Source organism: Coregonus lavaretus (assembly GCF_964263955.1).
Source record: "Coregonus lavaretus genome assembly, chromosome: 18".
Classification (NCBI taxonomy): Eukaryota; Metazoa; Chordata; class Actinopteri; order Salmoniformes; family Salmonidae; genus Coregonus; species Coregonus lavaretus.
The window spans coordinates 7,919,998-7,928,150 of NC_140005.1; positions in this window are offsets into that span (position 1 = coordinate 7,919,998).

Below are 8,153 nucleotides of genomic sequence, written 5' to 3' on the forward strand. Positions count from 1 at the left end.
CAAACGAGGGCATTGCGTTCATCCACCTCTGGCCTGCTGGCTCCCCTACCTCTGCTGAAGCATAGTTCCCGCTCAGCCCAGTCAAAACTGTTCGCTGCTCTGGCACCCCAATGGTGGAACAAGCTCCCTCACGACGCCAGGACAGCGGAGTCACTCACCACCTTCCGGAGACATTTGAAACCCCACCTCTTTAAGGAATACCTGGGATAGGATAAAGTAATCCTTCTACCCCCCCCTTACCCCAACCCAAATTAATTTTTTTTTTAAAAAAATAACAAAAAATAACATTAAAAAATAACAAAAAAACATTGTGAAGTGGTGATCCCACTGGCTATAAGGTGAATGCACCTATTTGTAAGTCGCTCTGGATAAGAGCGTCTGCTAAATGACGTAAATGTAAATGTAATGTTAACAATGGTGAAAAGCTGACCTGGGGAAGGTGAACCAAATTATGGGTTGAGTGTTAAGAAGGTCCTTTATTGACAAAGATAGAGAGCCTAGTCACGTTACAATACCAGAATACTAACTTGAAGTGATTTGAAGCAAAATGCTCTTCACAATACAAGATAGGGCCTATATTTATCCATGTAAAAACATTTCATTAGTTCTATGACATCCAGCTCTGCCAATAGCTAGATGAAGTGCAAGAGCCTTTTGCCTGTGCTCCTCCTTGAGATTCTACACATAACCTTGTGTCAAGGCTCCTCCAAGCAACCAAGTCAAAAGTAACATCCGCATGCTGCTATTCTTCCCTCCATTTGATGGGTCATATTTTTAATTCTGCAGTGAGCAGAAGTGGAACAGTTACAATCACAAAGGCTACTGCCAATAGTATAACAATGAGCATGTAACATAATCAACGAGAGGCTGTGGGGTTCTATGGAAAAGATCCCCAATACAGGGAGGTGTTCAGCCAAGATGAGGTATAAAGGCTGTACAGGCTAGAGGAAATGTGTTGTGTTTAGGGCATGGACTCTACAAAGTATCGAAAGCGTTCCACAGGGATGCTGGCCTATGTTGACTCCAATGCTTCCCACAGTTGAGTCAAGTTGGCTGGATGTCCTTTGGGTGGTGGACCATTCTTGACACACACGGGAAACCGTGAGAGTGAAAAACCCAGCAGCGTTGCAGTTCTTGACACACTCAAACTGGTGCGCCTGGCAACTACTACCATACCCTGTTCAAAGGTACTTATATATTTTGTCTTGCCCATTCACCCACTGAATGGCACACATACACAATCCATGTCTCAATTGTCTCAAGGCTTAAAAAATCCTTCTTTAACCTGTCTCCTTCCCTTCATGATTGAAGTGGATTTAACAGGTGACATCAATAAGGGATCATAGCTTTCACCTGGATTCACCTGGTCAGTCTATGTCATAGAAAGAGCAGGTGTTCTTAATGTTTTGTACACTCAGTGTAGTGTTATAATTATAAACAGTGGGTGAAGGTCAGAGACACATATCTCTTTGTGTGATTCTGCTGGCAAAGGTGTTTTAAAGGGCTACAGTCACGGTGTCCAGCAATGGAACAACAAAGATCCTCTGAATCTAAACCTGCTTTGACCAGTTGTGTCTGTGCCCCTTGTGTGTATTTAACCTGAGTGTTTACTCCTCCCGCGATGATATCAGAACCAAACAGTCTGTGTTTTTGTTTACATTTGTGTTTTCTTCCAAACAGTCTGTGTTAATTTGACGCCAGCTTCATCTCATCTGCGTCTCCACCAAAGTTTTCACACAGCAGAAATATCTGCTCTACCCAAAATTACAACCAAATAATTGCAGCATTACCGCAAAAATGGAAGAGGAAAGTGGAAGGGGAAAAAATTAAGGAACTTGTCTGTCGGCCTTGCTTTAAAGAACATAATTGGTTAAAGAAAACTGTGATAAATAAAAAAGTATACCAGTTTCATTGAAGGACCAAAGGATTGACAGCTGTCCAATATAGATTGCAAAATAGTTGGGAAGAGATTTTTAACGTACCGGTCCCATGACATAGTGTTTATGAACTGATACGCAAAACGACGCCGGATTCAAAACTTAGAATTTTTCAATTTAAATTATTATATAAAATTCTTGCTACCAATCGCCGTGTTTGGAGGAGGAGGAATGCTGCCTATGACCCCAAGAACACCATCCCCACCGTCAAACATGGAGGTGGAAACATTATGCTTTGGGGGTGTTTTTCTGCTAAGGGGACAGGACAACTTCACCGCATCAAAGGGACGATGGACGGGGCCATGTACCGTCAAATCTTGGTTGAGAACCTCCTTCCCTCAGCCAGGAAATTGAAAATGGGTCGTGGATGGGTATTTCAGCATGACAATGACCCAAAACACACGGCCAAGGCAACAAAGGAGTGGCTCAAGAAGAAGCACATTAAGGTCCTGGAGTGGCCTAACCAGTCTCCAAACCTTAATCCCATAGAAAATCTGTGGAGGGAGCTGAAGGTTCGAGTTGCCAAACGTCAGCCTCGAAACCTTAATGACTTGGAGAAGATCTGCAAAGAGGAGTGGAACAAAATCCCTCCTGAGATGTGTGCAAACCTGGTGGCTAACTACAAGAAATGTCTGACCTCTGTGATTGCCAACAAGGGTTTTGCCACCAAGTACTAAGTCATGTTTTGCAGAGGGGTCAAATACTTATTTCCCTCATTAAAATGCAAATCAATTTATATATATTTTTTGTTGTTATTCTGTCTCTCACTGTTCAAATAAACCAACCATTAAAATTATAGACTGATCATGTCTTTGTCAGTGGGCAAACGTATAAAATCAGCAGGGGATCAAATACTTTTTTCCCTCACTGTATATTTGCGAGAAAAAAAAACATATGGGGGATTGGAAGTGATCCAGACAATTACATTGATGGAAGTTACAATCTATCTGCAATATTAAAGCTGATCTACCCCCTAAATAAAAAAAATAAAAATGAATAATAGTTTTCACACAGCAGATGTCAGGACCCAGATGGTTGGAGCAGAGTAACGGACTCAACAGACACAGACAGACATTGCGTGTTTACATTCCAAAGTTCATACGCTCATCCTACTGCAACCTAAGTAGTGTGCTAGTGACCTGAAGAAAGCAGTAAGGTCAGGTCACTGTGGCCTGCTGCTCGGTCAGACTACATTACGTGTCTGAAGCTTCTAACGGCCGAAAGACAGGTACATAATCGAATGCGCCTTGATTAAGTAGGACATGCTTTGAAAGGAAGTAGCTCGTTGTTCGCTATGGCAACGTATTTAGCAAAAGCCCCACTGAAGGCAAGCAGAATCTAATGTTGAAATACATTTATGAACTGATCATTTTTAGACTGAAAATTGAAAAATAAAAACCATATGATGGCAGTTTCTCTTTCGTAGCTAATAAAAATGACTGTTGGGAGAAAATAGCCTAAATCTAACACTAGTCGCAATAGCACAGGACTCGACAGCATCCCCTTAATGAGGCGTAGTGCTGGACAGATGGAGAGCCACCGAGCCAAATGTGCCAGTCTAATGACAAGTGAATAAAGGGCTAAGCAACAGGGTATAAGTGCACAGGGCATCAGCGGTCAAATCAGATTACCACTGGGATTACAGGGAAAATGATTGGATGGGTTGGGGGCGGCTTGCTGGACAGAGCCTCTATTAGAGCTGACAGAGCATGTTATGTCTGTCAGTGTCCAGTGTTTAACTAAACAGCTGTAATACGATAAAAAAACCTTAGGCGAGTGGGAAGGGGTGACAAATAAATACAAACGTAAGTCACAAAGAAAGACAGGAATAAAGACAGGAAATGCTTTCATGTGCCGAAAGACAACAATTGTGCCCCAGCTTTCTCATTGGTCGAGTACTGATACTGGACTTTTGGATGTGCTAGCCTATATATCTCATACACTCAGTGATCAGTGACATTCTACACACCACGAAGAACACAAGGAACATATTCATGAGCGGTTAATGATTGGAAATCTAAAATAAGATTTATACCTTAAAACGTAAGAAGGTGAATGGCTCACCCTGTCAAAGGAATATGAGTGTATAAGTGCAAACTGCAGGTGTGAAAGCAAAGACAAGCAATGGAGATTAGTAAATCATTCATTGATCTAGGGAAGTGATAAAAAAAAACAGCCATAAAGAAAGGTGAAGAAATGAAGTAATTTATATTTGTCTGTCAGCTAGTATCATGTGGGTCTTGGATAAAGACACCTCATAAGGGGGATGCACAGAGAAATAAATCACAACTAGGTCTCCTTATTCCCTGCAATGATCACCTTCGCTTTTACTGAAACACATTGCAAATGTATATAAATTATCCTAATTATAGTCTTATCCTTGTAGCCTAACAAGCAGCTTTCCCATGAGTTCCATTTCAGACGTCCACCGGTTAGCAGACGGAACTCATGAGGTGCAGGAAAGGGAGGACGGTGAGCACTGCAACCCACAACACTGAGGCTTACAGAGCAGGCTCAGTGAAGGAGCTCTCTCCTCATTGGCTGAACAAGCATGGAGTTAGGTGACGTGGGAGCCAATCGAGTGGCCCGTGGCTTCTTCTCCATAGCTATTTATATACAGGGGAGCCAGAGTGCCTACACACTCTGCTGCATGTCTACAATGGATGCTGATGCACAGGATCTGGGCCATGGCCCGGGGTAGAGGAGATGATCCTCGACAGTGACATCATTGCAGATTCTGCGAAAAGCAGGAACGAGGTCAATGGGCTTCACTTGACAATAATAAATCAACTGTTTCGGGATTGCAGCCCTACTTGGGGCCAAGTGATCCCAGATGACCACCGTGACTGACCAGCTGGTTGACATAATTGTCATTACGGAGAATTCCAAACAAAAGACAATTCAATGCCAATGTGTCTTTATATCTAGGCTAAACAATATGTGGCCTCATAAACAAAGATGGAATTTGAGGATTTTGGGCACTGGCCTGCCGGTCTAGTAGACTGATTTTGAAACTACCATGAATCACAACAGGCAAATTGCTAGTGCTAAACCAATGAGACACCCGTCACGTCTTGTTGACTGCAGGTCTGTTTTCAACCATAATGTTATCCCCCTCTATGTTGAAACATTGACCCAGTTCTCTCTCATGCTCTGTGCACCGCGCTGAAGGGTGGACTCCAGCAAGGTGGCAGACATGGGCCCTATTGAGTGTGCCCTATGTGTCACACTACAGAGCAGATTATTATATAATGTCCTCCTCCCTACGTTCCCTACGTGCTTAATGGGGCCTGCAGCATGGTGGCAGGCAAAGCTGCGACGGGTGCAAATCCTGAATTTTTCCTGTGCTTTCTCGCTCATGACAGTGGCACGAATGAGCGATAGCACACAACACCCAAACACTGTCCTCCATTACAGTAATGCTCAAAGTCATGTCAGCATATTCTCCATCACTCTATAATAACCCTGTCCCTTCCGATCTCCCATACTCAATGGATTTAATAGAATACCTTCATGATAAGCATTTCTGGCCGAAGATGTGCAAGATAATTTGGAGTGAAGTTCTGCCTTTTATCTATGTTGAAAGCATATAATTTGTGAGTTCATTTTGAAACAGAAGTTATCCTAATATTACCATGAGAACATGGAGAATTTCATGATATTATCCACTATTAACATTAACAATCACCTGCAACAATACAAGTAGGCCTACTCTTTTACGAGTCAGGCCCTACTGGGTTGGAAAATCAGATATACACTAGGGGCCGCACTTCTCCCAGTTGCTGAAAACGAACACCATCCGACTCTGATTTATGTGCAAAACATTTGTACTTCATTTGCTGTATACCTGATTTAAAACAATTGAAATTGATAATAACAAAGGGAAAGCACAACATTTGAATTCAGGCAGGTGAATGAACTTGAGCATTTATCCCGTCTGCGAAATTTCCTTTCGTAGGATAGCCCGAGGCAAAGTTATTCATATTCAGGAGTTGTCGGTGATTGGTTGAGCCTTCTTGGTTGTGTGATGTCACACCGATGCGCTTTTACCTTTACACAAACTTTCTGTTGCTTGAAATGAGCAAATTGACCTAAATGTATCAAATAAAAAATTGGAAATCCACGATTAGCTAACTAGATACATTTCAGTAATTTAGCTAGCCTCCTAAATGCAGTTGTCAGTGGATAAATTAACTATGAGTTAAACATTTATGTCTGAAAACGAACTAGTTGGCAGTAATTATTGTTGCCCATGGGGTTATCATGTCTAACCAGTTGGCTATTGTAGCTCATGAGCTCCCTAGTCTAGCAAGCGGCGTAGTTCGGCGACCACGATTAGCTAACTGTTAGCTAGCTCGTTGGCTACTGCCTGGCCAGTGACAGTGTAAGCCAACACGCTACATTTCAGTCAGTAGCTATCCTTCTAAATGTGGTGATCACTGGATAAACTAGCTTATGAGTTGAACATATTTAGGTGAAAACGAACTAGTTGCCCATGGTGGAATCATATCTAACCAGCTGGCTCCTGAAGCCTATGTGACATGTCTAGTATGTGCCCATGAGCTCCCGAGTAGACGCGGTCTAGCAAACGTTAGTTTTATAAGAAAACGGTTGAGGTGACAAAACCCTGTATAGTTAGCTAACAAGCCCTCATCGGCGAGAATGTTATTAGGGTGCGGGAATATTAGATAGCTATGCATATTCATTTAAAGATAACTGTCATTGAAGTTGGTGGTTATACTGATTTTAAGGTTACCACAACCACAGTCAAGTTTTAGATCCGAGGGCAGGGTTGCCAGGTTCAGCAAAAAATTTCAAGACCATTGACCACTCAAAACCCGTTCAAAAGGCCTGAAAAGTATCCCAAATGTTGTTTTTCACAACAAAAGAGCAGTTAACACATTTATACAATATTGTTAATTTATTTCTATTATAAACTGGTTACCAACGTAATTATAAAAGTAAAAAGTATATTTTTTTATCATACCCATGGTATGCAGTCTGATATACCACGGCTTTCAGCCAATCAGCATTCAGGGCTCGAAGCCAGTTTATAATTATAAATCCCATTTGCGCATGTGCATACCTATAGATAAATCCAATAGGAGAGTTTGAGTGATTAAAGTTGGACAGAGGATCTCGAAATCTCTGAGCAAGAAACACTTGGACGAACTTAAAAAAAACTAATGTTAGGATATTTTCTGGCAATTGTGCCGTTATTATGTGTCAGATGTTTAGACTACAAACTGTTATAAATGACCCATTTGCGAGATTGACTTGTAATTTCAATAGGCTAGAGACTAAAATATGGGTTTATGATTGTAATTCAACTTTGCCATTGTTTGCTTAGATCAGTGCTTCTCAATTATTTTCTGTTACGCCCCCCCTAGGAAGAAGTAAACATTTCGTGCCCCCCAACTCTCCGCCGCGACTGTAAATAATAATATAATAATATGCCATTTAGCAGACGCTTTTATCCAAAGCGACTTACAGTCATGCGTGCATACATTTTTTTTTTTGTGTATGGGTGGTCCCGGGGATCGAACCCACTACCTTAGCGTTACAAGCGCCGTGCTCTACCAGCTGAGCTACAGAGGACCACAATAGTATCATTTGTCTATAAAATTGTTATATGTACACCTCTGCATAACATTGTATCCTTATTAACATTAAAGAAAATAAAAAAAGAAAGAAATATAGATCAACTTACAACAAAGAATAACTTTATCAACATTGTAACAGAAAATACTTAAAGTGCATCAATTTGCCTGAAATTTTAAAAAAAATGCAACCCTTATTTAAACTGTAAATTTTTTTTGACCATTTAATACTGAAAAATAAAATTAAATATAATCAATAAATAATAATAAATTCAAATTGATCAGCAACATTAACTCAGGAGCACAATATATGAAAAACTTTGACCTATAAAACAAAAATGAATAAAACAATTTGTGCTGATTCCTCGTCTCCCACCGTAGTCACAGTGAAGCCAAGCGCTACATACGCTTCTTCATATTTCCTCGTCTTAGCTTTCGGGAGACTTTGTCTCATTATCTCCGTCTCTCTCCGCCTTTCTTTTCATCCCTGTTAAATATTTTTTCCATGGTGTCTCTTAAAGGTTTGTTCTCTGCACTTCATATATCCTGCTCTGTGCTGTGTGCTCTTGTTCAGTGCAAAAAAAAACTACTCCCTGCGGCAAAAAAAAAGCATGTT